Source organism: Electrona antarctica, assembly GCF_951216825.1.
Source record: "Electrona antarctica genome assembly, chromosome: 4".
Classification (NCBI taxonomy): Eukaryota; Metazoa; Chordata; class Actinopteri; order Myctophiformes; family Myctophidae; genus Electrona; species Electrona antarctica.
Window position 1 is genome coordinate 2,172,601 of NC_136809.1, and position 13,037 is coordinate 2,185,637.

Below are 13,037 nucleotides of genomic sequence, written 5' to 3' on the forward strand. Positions count from 1 at the left end.
ACTGTAGGACAGTGCTGTAGACAGTGCTGTAGAAGGACAATGTGCTGTAGACAGTGCTGTAGACAGTGCTGTAGACAGTGCTGTAGAAGGACAATGTGCTGTAGGACAGTGCTGTAGACAGTGCTGTAGAAGGACAATGTGCTGTAGACAGTGCTGTAGACAGTGCTGTAGACAGTGCTGTAGACAGTGCTGTAGAAGGACAATGTGCTGTAGACAGTGCTGTAGACAGTGCTGTATACAGTGCTGTAGACAGTGCTGTACACAGTGCTGTAGACAGTGCTGTAGACAGTGCTGTAGAAGGACAATGTGCTGTAGGACAGTGCTGTAGACAGTGCTGTAGACAGTGCTGTAGACAGTGCTGTAGAAGGACAATGTGCTGTAGGACAGTGCTGTAGACAGTGCTGTACACAGTGCTGTAGACAGTGCTGTAGAAGGACAATGTGCTGTAGGACAGTGCTGTAGACAGTGCTGTAGACAGTGCTGTAGAAGGACAATGTGCTGTAGACAGTGCTGTAGACAGTGCTGTAGACAGTGCTGTAGAAGGACAATGTACTGTAGGACAGTGCTGTAGACAGTGCTGTAGACAGTGCTGTACACAGTGCTGTAGACAGTGCTGTAGAAGGACAATGTGCTGTAGACAGTGCTGTAGACAGTGCTGTAGACAGTGCTGTAGAAGGACAATGTGCTGTAGACAGTGCTGTAGACAGTGCTGTAGAAGGACAATGTACTGTAGGACAGTGCTGTAGACAGTGCTGTAGACAGTGCTGTAGAAGGACAATGTGCTGTAGACAGTGCTGTAGACAGTGCTGTAGAAGGACAATGTGCTGTAGGACAGTGCTGTAGACAGTGCTGTAGACAGTGCTGTAGAAGGACAATGTGCTGTAGACAGTGCTGTAGACAGTGCTGTAGACAGTGCTGTAGACAGTGCTGTAGAAGGACAATGTGCTGTAGACAGTGCTGTAGACAGTGCTGTAGAAGGACAATGTGCTGTAGAAGGACAATGTGCTGTAGAAGGACAATGTGCTGTAGACAGTGCTGTAGACAGTGCTGTAGAAGGACAATGTGCTGTAGGACAGTGCTGTAGAAGGACAATGTGCTGTAGATGCTGTAGAAGGACAATGTGCTGTAGGACAGTGCTGTAGACAGTGCTGTAGAAGGACCATTTACCCATGCTGCGATTAGACGCATTGTGAACTTGTAGATCTGCTATTTTCAAAAGATGTTTTATACATTTGAAAACTTGAACTGGGACATACATATACTGTAGCATAATGAGTACTTTTACTTGTATACGTTAAGTATACTTTGATACCAATACTTTGTACTCTCAATCAACTAACTTTTGAATGCAGACTTGGGCTGAGCTCACACCTTTAATGCACTGCATTGCTGTTGTTGTGTAGTGTCATGGCCGCCCCAATGCATTTCCAATGAAGGTCACATGGTTTGACACAACATTGTGTTGTATGAGGGGGAGGGGCGCAGTCGAAACACAGCTGAAAGCCATACAACAGACCATGTGACCTCCATTGGAAATGCATTGGGGCGGCCATGACACTCACAACAAAAATCAGTGTTGCGACCGTGTGAGCTCAGCCTTGTACTTGTATCACAGTATTGTAACACAGTATCTCTACATTGCAGTATTAATACTTTTACTTTTTAAGTCTAGACCAAGTAAAGTAACTCAGGTCTGTTTTTAGTCTATGCTCTACTACAGGGGTGGGCAACTGGCGGCCCGGGGGCCGCATGTGGCCCCACCTTCACTTAATGTGGCCCGCATGCTTGTTGATATCAGAATACTGATATAGTATTGATTTCAGCTGTTTACAATTCCAAAACCCGCTTTAATTACTTCATGACTAGTCCTCACTCAATGACTAGTATTAAAATGTTAGTCTTTTTGTGTATAATGTAGTTATGTCAACAGTTCATAAAGTTAACATAACTATAACTAAATGCATTTGAAATGCAAATTGAGGATTTCAATTCAAACATAGCAAAAATAGCCGATCTACAAGCTCAAAATGCGTAACATTATTACTTATTTAACTTGTATTCCTTCAACACAACGTACCAGACACTCCACTCAGGTTTACTTTACTGTTCCTTTGGTTAGTATTGAATTTGGTAAATATGCCTTTTCCTTTAAAGCCCCTACAGACTGGAATACTTTACCAAATAACATTAGATCCATCTCAACATTCACAGTTTTCAAAAGTCTTCTTACTTCAAAGTTGTATGTTCTTGCTTTCGGTAATTATATCACCATGTTTATTCCTTTATTTCATTATTTTATTTTGTATTACTATTATCATTATTTTATTTTATTTTTTGCACTCACTGTATAGGACGTAGTATTTTCATAATGTGCTACAGTATATTATTGGATTCAATGGCGTAATGAGGTTGTAAAGCAAAGTTACTATATTTACCCAGGGTACCTGGACTAAGGGTTAGATACTTGTTTCCAGCCAGGCCCTGCTCATAGAACATTTCATGGTAGTGGTTCAATGCCTTGCTCAAGGGCACTTCAGCGGTGGTAATTTTAACGTGCCGGTCCGGGGATACGAACTGGCGACCTTCCGGTATCAAGACCGCTCCGCAAACCGTTCGGCCACCGCTGTAAGGTTTTCAAGGTTTGCAATGTTTAGTGTTTTGTCCTGTCCATGTTTAGTTCTATGTAATTTGTTTTACTGTTTACGTACAATAATGATTGTGACATGTATCTGTGTTGGGAGCCCCTCCAAAACCAGATGGTACATCTCAAGGGGTCATGTATCTGTGTTGGGAGCCCCTCCAAAACCAGATGGTACATCTCAAGGGGTCATGTATCTGTGTTGGGAGCCCCTCCAAAACCAGATGGTACATCTCAAGGGGTCATGTATCTGTGTTGGGAGCCCCTCCAAAACCAGATGGTACATCTCAAGGGGTCATGTATCTGTGTTGGGAGCCCCTCCAAAACCAGATGGTACATCTCAAGGGGTCATGTATCTGTGTTGGGAGCCCCTCCAAAACCAGATGGTACATCTCAAGGGGTCATGTATCTGTGTTGGGAGCCCCTCCAATAATGATTGTGACATGTATCTGTGTTGGGAGCCCCTCCAAAACGAGATGGTACATCTCAATGTATCTGTGTTGGGAGCCCCTCCAAAACCAGATGGTACATCTCAATGTATCTGTGTTGGGAGCCCCTCCAAAACCAGATGGTACATCTCAATGTATCTGTGTTGGGAGCCCCTCCAAAACCAGATGGTACATCTCAATGTATCTGTGTTGGGAGCCCCTCCAAAACCAGATGGTACATCTCAATGTATCTGTGTTGGGAGCCCCTCCAAAACCAGATGGTACATCTCAATGTATCTGTGTTGGGAGCCCCTCCAAAACCAGATGGTACATCTCAATGTATCTGTGTTGGGAGCCCCTCCAATAATGATTGTGACATGTATCTGTGTTGGGAGCCCCTCCATGTATCTGTGTTGGGAGCCCCTCCAAAACCAGATGGTACATCTCAAGGGGTCTTTTTCCTAATAAAGAAACTTGAATCATCATCAACGTGCACTGTGGCCCCTCGGTAGTGAGTGTGTAAATATATTGGCCCTCTCCTCTCCATGGTCAAAGTTGCTGCAGTCTGTAGTGTTTATCTGAGCGCGGCAGTCGTCAGCCACACGCAGCGGTCCTTATCTGTCTGCCTCAGCAGAACACACACACACACACACACACACACACACACACACGGATAAGCAGAACAGATAGACACCCAGAATATAATAATCACCTTCTGTTCATCTCTTTACAAAGTATATGAACTGCATCATCATGTCCCCATGCAGCCAGGACTGTGTGTGTGTGTGTGTGTGTGTGTGTGTGTGTGTGTGTGTGTGTGTGTGTGTGTGTGTGTGTGTGTGTGTGTGTGTGTGTGTGTGTGTGTGTGTGTGTGTGTGTGTGTGTGTGTGTGTGTGTGTGTGTGTGTGTGTGTGTGTGTGTGTGTGTGTGTGCAGCGTACTATGGTGCAGTAATTGATCTGGCAGTGTGCGTTGTTCATGATGATCCTGATGTGTTGCCTGTTCTTCTGTCAAACAGAGTCAGTGTGATGATGCTAATGAAGGCTCTGTTCCATTCTGGTCTGCTACACCAGTGGGTCTCAAAGGGTCCCTGAGTGGGTTCCAAATGGCCCCTAACGCCTTACAGGGCCATTTGGGGCCATTTGGAATGGCGTACGGGTCTGTAACTCTGAGAGTGTAACACATGGAACCAAATGGACCCTTATGGGTCTGTGACTCTGAGAGTGTAACACATGGAACCAAATGGACCCTTATGGGTCTGTAACTCTGAGAGTGTAACACATGGAACCAAATGGACCCTTACGGGTCTGTGACTCTGAGAGTGTAACACATGGAACCAAATGGACCCTTACGGGTCTGTGACTCTGAGAGTGTAACACATGGAACCAAATGGACCCTTACGGGTCTGTAACTCTGAGAGTGTAACACATGGAACCAAATGGACCCTTACGGGTCTGTGACTCTGAGAGTGTAACACATGGAACCAAATGGACCCTTACGGGTCTGTGACTCTGAGAGTGTAACACATGGAACCAAATGGACCCTTACGGGTCTGTGACTCTGAGAGTGTAACACATGGAACCAAATGGACCCTTACGGGTCTGTGACTCTGAGAGTGTAACACATGGAACCAAATGGACCCTTACGGGTCTGTGACTCTGAGAGTGTAACACATGGAACCAAATGGACCCTTACGGGTCTGTAACTCTGAGAGTGTAACACATGGAACCAAATGGACCCTTACGGGTCTTTAACTCTGAGTGTAACACATGGAACCAAATGGACCCTTACAGGTCTGTAACTCTGAGAGTGTAACACATGGAACCAAATGGACCCTTACGGGTCTGTGACTCTGAGTGTAACACATGGAACCAAATGGACCCTTACAGGTCTGTAACTCTGAGAGTGTAACACATGGAACCAAATGGACCCTTACGGGTCTGTAACTCTGAGTGTAACACATGGAACCAAATGGACCCTTAGGGGTCTGTGACTCTGAGAGTGTAACACATGGAACCAAATGGACCCTTACAGGTCTGTAACTCTGAGAGTGTAACACATGGAACCAAATGGACCCTTATGGGTCTGTGACTCTGAGAGTGTAACACATGGAACCAAATGGACCCTTACAGGTCTGTAACTCTGAGAGTGTAACACATGGAACCAAATGGACCCTTACGGGTCTGTAACTCTGAGTGTAACACATAGAACCAAATGGACCCTTACAGGTCTGTAACTCTGAGAGTGTAACACATGGAACCAAATGGACCCGTAAGACCAAAGCAAAGATATGAGTTAAAACATTTGCTGGGAAAGAAGATATATTCCAAAGATTTGCGTTTAAAAAAAAAAAAAAGCAGATCTACAAGCTCATAGCGTGGCACTCTGTGCCACGCTATGAGCTTGTAGAGCTTGTAGATTTTTCAACAGGAAAAGTTTAAAATAATGGTTAGTGGTTAAAAGCTTTGGGGTTAAGGTTAAGGCACCCTAGGGTGTCACAGCACCCACTCTGAGAAGCTTTGGGGTTAAGGTTAAGGCACCCTAGGGTGTCACAGCACCCTAGGGTGTCACAGCACCCACTCTGAGAAGCCCTGAGTTTTAAAGAGACCTTAAAGACAAGGATTCAGTTAAATATTCACGCTCATACGCTCCACCTCCCCAACCGTCAAACGCTACGTGAAAAAGAGAGATTTGAAGTCAGGCTCCAGCTGACAGAGATAGACAAGAGAGAGAGAGAGAGAGAGAGGGGAGAGAGAGAGAGAGAGAGGGAGAGAGGGGGAGAGAGAGAGAGAGAGAGAGAGAGAGAGAGAGAGAGAGAGAGAGAGAGGGAGGGAGAGAGAGGGAGGGAGGGAGGGAGGAGAGATAGTGGGGAGGGAGAGAGAGATAATGGCTGAACGGAGACAAACATAAAGACATTACTTTGAGTCCTTCGGTGGTTGTCGTGCGGTCCCCTGGCAGGTTGTCGTGCAGTCCCCTGGCAGGTTGTCGTGCGGTCCCCTGGCAGGTTGTCGTGCGGTCCCCTGGCAGGTTGTCGTGCGGTCCCCTGGCTGGTTGTCGTGCGGTCCCCTGGCTGGTTGTCGTGCGGTCCCCTGGCTGGTTGTCGTGCGGTCCCCTGAGTGGCTTTGTATGTAATTATGAATGATAGTTCACAGTGATGAAGGAGTGTCTGTCTACTGTAAGAGGCTGAGGTCAGAGGTCAGAGGTCACAGAGGTCGATGGCTGTCACCGAGGTCGTGCTCCCCTCCATCACTGCCTTCTACACTTCCTGTCACTCTGACGATATGAAGGTACTGTCTGTCTGTCTGTCTGTCTGCCTGTCTGTCTGTCTGCCTGTCTGCCTGTCTGCCTGTCTGTCTGTCTGCCTGTCTGTCTGTCTGCCTGTCTGTCTGCCTGTCTGTCTGTCTGTCTGTCTGTCTGTCTGTCTGTCTGTCTGTCTGTCTGCCTGTCTGTCTGTCTGTCTGTCTGTCTGTCTGTCTGTCTGTCTGTCTGTCTGTCTGTCTGTCTGTCTGCCTGTCTGTCTGTCTGTCTGTCTGTCTGTCTGTCTGTCTGTCTGTCTGCCTGTCTGTCTGCCTGTCTGTCTGTCTGTCACTCACACTCAGTGCCGTCTCTACAGGGGGGCACTGGGGGGCATTGCCCCCCCAGATTTGATTTTGTGCCCCTCCAGTCCAGATTGGCCAGTAGTACCCTATACCCTACCCTACCCTACCAATATTTTAATGTTGTACAAATGTTAAATCTATGATTATTGTAAATATATACATGTTCAAATTAATTGAATAGTTAATAGAAATACAAGGTAGCCTATAATATATGCATGCAGAAGACATTATAATGCTCAACATATTTGTATTTCTTGGTTTGTTGTTGGTGCTGCAGCATAATTATTTCCTACTTGTAGCCTTTTTCAAGCATCTCTTTGTTAATAGGCGACAATTTGTTATACATAGGAGGGGTTTGAATGTGCCCCCTTTGGAAAAAAGCTGATTTGTGCCTGGAGACGCACACACTGTGTGTGTGTGTGTGTGTGTGTGTGTGTGTGTGTGTGTGTGTGTGTGTGTGTGTGTGTGTGTGTGTGTGTGTGTGTGTGTGTGTGTGTGTGTGTGTGTGTGTGTGTGTGTGTGTGTGTGTGTGTGTGTGTGTGTGTGTGTGTGTGTGTGTGTGTTTTAAAAGGGGGCTTTTTAGTCAAATCCAAGCCTACAACACCTTCTGATATTTAAAAACCACTTACCAACTTACCAGTGAATAGCAACCTGCCTATTCACTGGGGACTATGCAAGGCCAAGTTAGACTAGACCGCAATACTACATTACAATAAACAGTTATACACTTAGTTCTTTACTTATACTACTGATCGCATACAACATAAATGCAAATACAACAAAACATAAAACAAAACTCCGTAACTAGCATACGTATTTCTTACTGGCTGTACATGGCCTTTTTCCTCAGGTCACAGGCTTTCTCTAGATAATTTGCCAATTTAAATAAGTCTTTTTCAAATAAACAGTTAATAAGTTGTGCATCATTCATATCCATTATTAACATAGTTTATATTATTAAACAACACTTCTCTAACCGCACCATAAAAAGGACAGTATAACACAAAATTACACTCATTCTCTATTTCATTGAGAATGAGTGTCCCATGTTCCCATGTTATAAACATGGGATTCAAGTGTTACAAAATTATTTTTTTCCCAAAAATATTTCGATTTGTATTATCGTGAGAACGATGGCTTCCATTACTGCATTGCAACTTTTCAGGAATAGAAAGCCTGCAGTTTCTATTATCTTGGATTCCCGATCGATGATGTCACTGGAGGACGGGTTTCTGAACTGCCCACAGCCCTCCTATGAGACACAGACTAGTTTCTGAACTGCCCACAGCCCTCCTATGAGACACAGACTGGTTTCTGAACTGCCCCCAGCCCTCCTATGAGACACAGACTGGTTTCTGAACTGCCCCCAGCCCTCCTATGTGAGACAGACTGGTTTCTGAACTGCCCACAGCCCTCCTATGAGACACAGACTGGTTTCTGAACTGCCCCCAGCCCTCCTATGAGACACAGACTGGTTTATGAACTGCCCACAGCCCTCCTATGAGACACAGACTGGTTTCTGAACTGCCCACAGACACAGACTGGTTTCTGAACTGCCCACAGACACAGACTGGTTTCTGAACCGCCCACAGCCCTCCTATGAGACACAGACTGGTTTCTGAACTGCCCACAGCCCTCCTATGTGAGACAGACTGGTTTCTGAACTGCCCACAGCCCTCCTATGAGACACAGACTGGTTTCTGAACTGCCCCCAGCCCTCCTATTGATTGATTGAAATCTTTATTTGAATAAGCAATTTAAAACAATATAAACAGAAACGACAGAATAAGTACAAAATAATAAAAAAAGCAAATTCAAAAGGAGTGAGAAGAAGCAAAGCTTATTGCTCCCACCCCCTTTCCATCATCACCAAGCATCATTAATCATATACATAATCATACACAAACACACAAACACCCCCGCCCCCCCCCCCCCCCCCCCCCCACACGCGCACACACACACCTAGTGAAAACCTACACCTTCTTCATCCCTGTAGCTCATTAAAATCATGTCCTTGAGATTAAGTTTAAACATTTTCATGTTTGCACTTATTTTTAACTCCACCGTGAAACCATTCCATAACCTCACGCCAGAATTTGAAATACAAAAACTTTTTTTGGTTGTACGCCTAAATTGAACTTTAAAGTTGTGATTTGATTTTCCCCTTAAATTATAATCCCCCTCCTGGTCTCTAAATAGTTTTTGAATGTTACCTGGCAGTAACATATTGTTGGCTTTGTACATTATTTGTGCTGTTTGATAGTCTACAATGTTGATAAATTTGAGAAGTTTTGACTCTAAAAAAAGCTTGTTAGTATGCTCCTGATAACCCACATTGTGTATTATTCGTATTGCTCTTTTTTGAAGGGTTATTACTGGACCCAAAGATGTCTTGTAGTTATTTCCCCAAACCTCTACACAGTACTGCAAATAGGGCAGGACTAAGGAGCAATATAATGTGTGGAGTGAATTCTGGTCCAATACCTTCCTAGCTTTATTGATAACTGCAATACTTCTTGATACCTTGTTCTGTACATGTTTTATATGTGCCTTCCAGTTAATCTTTTCGTCGATGGTTACCCCCAGAAATTTTATTTCCTTAACTCTTTCAATTTCAATCCCATCAATTTTTACCTTTACTTGTGTGTTTGTCATGTTATTGCCAAATAACATTATTTTTGTCTTTTTCACGTTTAATGATAACCTGTTTCTGTCAAACCATAATTTTAATTTATTCATTTCTGTATTTAAATCCTCCTGTAATTGAATTAAGTTATCTCCCGAGCAAAAAATATTTGTGTCATCCGCAAAAAGCACAAACTGTAATAAACTGGAAACTTCACACATATCATTTATGTACAGAATAAAGAATTGTGGACCCAATACTGACCCCTGGGGTACACCACAAGTAATGTCCAAACATGAAGAGGAACAATCACCCAGTTTCACAAACTGCTGTCTCCCATTTAAATAGCTTTTGACCCAATCAAGCACAACTCCCCTTAATCCATATCTTTCCAGTTTTTTAATTAAAATGTCATGGTTGATTGTGTCAAATGCCTTTTTTAAATCAATAAATACTCCAATTGCATATTTCCTTTTGTCAATAGCATTAGTAATCTCTTCAATTGCCTCAATAATTGCCATTGATGTTGATCTTTTTGATCTGAACCCATATTGATTTTCTGCAAGTATGTTGTTTTTCTCTAAGAATGATTCCAGTCTTTTATTGAAGAGTTTTTCTAGTATTTTTGAGAATTGTGGTAGTAATGAGACCGGCCTATAATTTGTGAAGTGATGCTTGTTCCCAGTTTTGTACAACGGAATGACCTTGGCTATTTTCATTGTATTTGGAAATGACCCTGTTTGAAAAGAAAGATTGCAAATGAATGTCAGTGGTTTAGATATGCCTTCAATTACCTGTTTAACAATTGTCATGTCTATGTCATTGAAGTCAGTAGACTTTTTATTCTTACTTTTTTTAACAATGTCCAGAATTTCATTTTCAGCTACTGAGGTAAGGAACATTGAGTAGGGATTTCTCTCTGGTAAATGTTCCCCATGAGACCCTGGATCAGGGATTTGGCTTGCAAGGTCAGGTCCTATATTTACAAAAAAATCATTCAAACTATTTGCCACTTCATCCATGTTATAATTTTCAATATCCTTATCAATAAAATATGTAGGTATATTATTATGTCTAGAGCCATTTCTTATAACATTGTTCAATATATTCCATATTTCTTTAATATTATGCTTGTTAACTTCTAATCTCCTTTTATAGTAGTCTTTCTTACTTTCCCGCATAATATTAGTTAGTTTATTTTTATATATTTTATATTTAAGTTCAGCCTCTTTAGTTCTCCGTTTTATGAATTCTCTGTAAAGTGTGTTTTTCTTTTTACAGGCATTTTGTAGTCCTTTCGTGATCCATGGACAGTTGTCAAATTTTAATTTCCTGGAATATTTTTTAATTGGACAAAACTTGTCATATAAAGAACAAAAGGTTTGTAGAAATGACTCATAAGCAGCATCAACATTTTTTTCACTGTATAATGCATCCCAGTTCAGCCCTAGTAATTGATTTTTTAGCAAATGTATAGATTCCTCCGATCTTGTTCGTCTGTATATACTTTGCCTATCAAGCTTTTTCCTATAATTTTTGTCATATACAATAAACACTGGTAGATGGTCACTTATGTCATTGATTAATAATCCGCTTATTGTGTTGTTTTCTATTTCATTGGTAAATATATTGTCAATAAGAGTTGCACTGTGTGATGTAAGTCTGCTGGGTCTGGTGATTTTGGGAAATAGGCTCATGCTGTACATTAAATCTATAAATTCATTGATGTTATTTTGGTTATGTGGATTCAAAATGTCAATATTCCAATCTCCGGTAAGAAACATAGTTTTGTTAGTTATTTTTGAGAACATACTTTCCATCCACTCACTGAACATTTCGATGCTAGTGTCAGGTGCCCTATATATACAGCTAATGACCATGTTTTTGTTTTTTTCATTGCAGATTTCAATTGTTAAGCATTCCAATAAATTATCAACCACAGTTGTCATTTCATCTACAATCCTGAAGTTTAAAGATTTATGAACATATATAGCAACTCCCCCATGGCCCTTGTTTTGCCTATTGTTATACATGAATTCATATCCATCCAATTCAAAGTCAATACCTCTTACAGAGTTGATCCAAGTTTCAGTTAATGCTATTATGTCGAATGGCTGAGCAAAAGTTTGTAAATAGTTCTTAATGTTCATGAAATTTGCATATAAACTTCTGCTGTTGAAGTGAATAATGGATAACTTTCCCTCCGATTTAATGCTCTGGTTATATTGATGATCTGTATAGTAGCAGCAATTGTTATTTATGGATGAGAAGAAGTTATTGTCCGGGTCTATTTCCTGTTCCAAGTCCAGCATACTGTGATCAGTGTATTCAAACGGTTTAAGTTCGAGATGATCATGTTCCCTTATCCTTTCTGGTATGACATTATTGTCCCCTGTATTAGAGTGATTCTTGGATGTTGTCATGGTAGTGGTTTGTTTTATTTTACCTTGTCCGGTGGCCATCATTGGTACTTGCCCAGATCCGCGATGTTTTTGATGCAGATCACTTTGGCTTCCTCAGGGTCTCCGTTGAGTTTAATAAATTTCTTACAGTTTGCAGTCCACGTTTGTTGTATTTTTTTCTGCTTCTTGAGGTGACGTGCTTTCATGGCTATCTCCGCATTCTGTTTGGATAGGTGCTCGTTGAAGTAGACATTGGTTTCCGCTAACTTTGATCTTTGCTTCAGCAGAGCTGTCTTGAATTTTCTGTTGACAAACCTCAGTATTACGGCCGGCGGGGCCGGGTTGTCACTGGCAATGGTGTTCTTCTTGGGCAGTGGGTGGCATGCCTCGATGTTGGCACAGTCCAGCTCGATGTCCTTGGACCGTAGAAACGCAGCCACCTGTTGCTCCGTGGAAATAACATCCATTTCACTTTGTTCACCTCCGTTTACCGATGTGACAGCTCGCGCATATGACCTGGGCTTGATTTTAATCCCAGTGATAATTACGTCATTTATCCTGGTGTACTGCTCCAGGTCCGAGACTCTACTTTCCAGGAATACAATCCTGTTTTCTTTCGCCGCGTTTTCAGTTTTCAGAGCCTTCACTTCTTCAACCAATTCCATTATGGTCTTTTGCTGTTTGCTCACTGCAGAAAGTTCCTCCGTTATGAAATCGAGAGATTTCTTTATCTCCTCGATGTCCTTAGTTGGACTCATTGTTGTCTCCGCTTTGTTTTCCTTGTCTTCCTGACGGCGGGCCTCACCCCGCGTTACTCTAGGCTCTCTCGTATTGCTTGATTTCCCTTTAGACATAAGTTGATTTGTAGGTTACCCTTATCAACTTTCCAAGGTACTAAGCATCAGAGAAAACGTGGTAAAACGGCATAATGTTTTACGAGAGCCAAGCCAAGTACTCACAAGCTGTCAAACTGTCAGCGTTCTCACAGCGTCCTCCTGCATGCGCGTCCTATGTGAGACAGACTCCTGCATGCGCGTCCTATGTGAGACAGACTGGTTTCTGAACTGCCCACAGCCCTCCTATGAGACACAGACTGGTTTATGAACTGCCCACAGCCCTCCTATGAGACACAGACTGGTTTCTGAACTGCCCACAGACACAGACTGGTTTCTGAACTGCCAACAGCCCTCCTATGAGACACAGACTGGTTTCTGAACTGCCCACAGACACAGACTGGTTTCTGAACTGCCAACAGCCCTCCTATGAGACACAGACTGGCTTCTGAACTTCCCACAGCCCTCCTATGAGACACAGACTGGTTTCTGAACCGCCCACAGCCCTCCTA